General features: G+C 40.0%; 1 protein-coding gene across 1 annotated transcript in view; it reads left to right on the plus strand.

Annotated features, from left to right (window-relative positions):
• LOC102495757 (protocadherin gamma-B5-like) overlaps positions 1 to 1,309 on the plus strand; it is a gene marked incomplete at its 3' end in the record, with an annotated part of 4,646 nt that overhangs the window by 1,882 nt on the left and 1,455 nt on the right. The window lies entirely within an intron of this gene.

A 1,309-nucleotide genomic window follows, 5' to 3' on the forward strand; every position in this document is an offset into this window, starting at 1 on the left:
GTGCCCTATGATAAAAACCATATATATATATACACACACACACATATATATATGTATATATATTTGTTTCTATCGTAGTGTTGTATTTAGTGACATTTTGCATAGAACCAACTGTGCAATCGTGTATGCATATTTTCACACATTCTGCACTGTTCAGATGTAGAATCACGTGGTGAGAAGATAATGACACTTTATAAGAAAAGATCCTTTGGTAAAAACATGGCTGTTGGATATTTTTAAAAAGAAAAGCCCCCAACAAAGATTTTTTAGATGCTTAGAAATATTTTTAAACAAAGATGAGAAATCATCATTAAACTGAGTGAGCTGTTGCAAATAGACTTCTTGGGGACCGTTCCCTTCCATTCTGAGGACATCATTCGTGGCCAAGTAAGTGCAGAGGAAGGAACCCATACTGCAATAAACGTCAGTGACTCCGTATTGAGAGGCAAAATGATTCTCCTGACAACTTTGAAGAATAGCATTATATTTTGAAACAAGGAAAATAATCGTGTAAGGAGAAGGATAGGACAACTCTTTTTCAGACTACATCATTTCCTTGATTGAATATTACCGGAGCGAATGGAAATCAGAATTAGATATCACTACAAGAAAATTATGAAAGGTATTTTGGAAAAAAAGATGTGTTTGGAAAGAAGTATAAAATGAACCATTTCAAAGAAAAATGATGCGCTCTGGGGGGGGGGATGGAAATGAATCAGCTTTTAAGTACCTAGAAAAGTGGAGGAAACATGAGAAACGAAGAATTAAGGCTAAGAAGTATCCTCTGTATTGCTAGTCAATATGCAAAATTACTGTGCTAAGATGATTGAGGTCAAGTCTGTAGTATAATCTTTCTATCAATAGAATATTTAAAGATTGGGAATAATTACGGCAACAGGTATTTACCTATTAAACCTGTGCGATTTTCCTAACAACCTGAGAAGTTAAGATAAAGGCATTTCTAAGAGTACGATTTAAACATTAAAGATACAAAGCTATCCCCTAATTTGTTCAAGTTAAACACACTGAAGTAGTTAAACCAAAACAGGGGCTGCAGTTCCCCAGTGTGGACTCTGGGCGCCGCTGTTGGCCAAAGTGGAGAGCTTGGCGCTCACAATCTTCTTGCGCAGCCGCACCGCGCCTTCCAGGGTAGCCTGATCTCAGACTCGCGGGCGCCAATCTTTACACTCCCCCGTCTTCTTCCCGCAAAGAATCCCCGACCTCCCTCACTGGAGCTAAAGTCCGTCCGGAGCTGGGAATAGCCGCAGCACCCGGCTGATCGGTAACCCGGCGGCTCGAGCTGGTGAGC

This window comes from Tupaia chinensis, unplaced genomic scaffold, assembly GCF_000334495.1.
Source record: "Tupaia chinensis unplaced genomic scaffold, TupChi_1.0 Scaffold000484_1, whole genome shotgun sequence".
Taxonomy (NCBI): domain Eukaryota; kingdom Metazoa; phylum Chordata; class Mammalia; order Scandentia; family Tupaiidae; genus Tupaia; species Tupaia belangeri.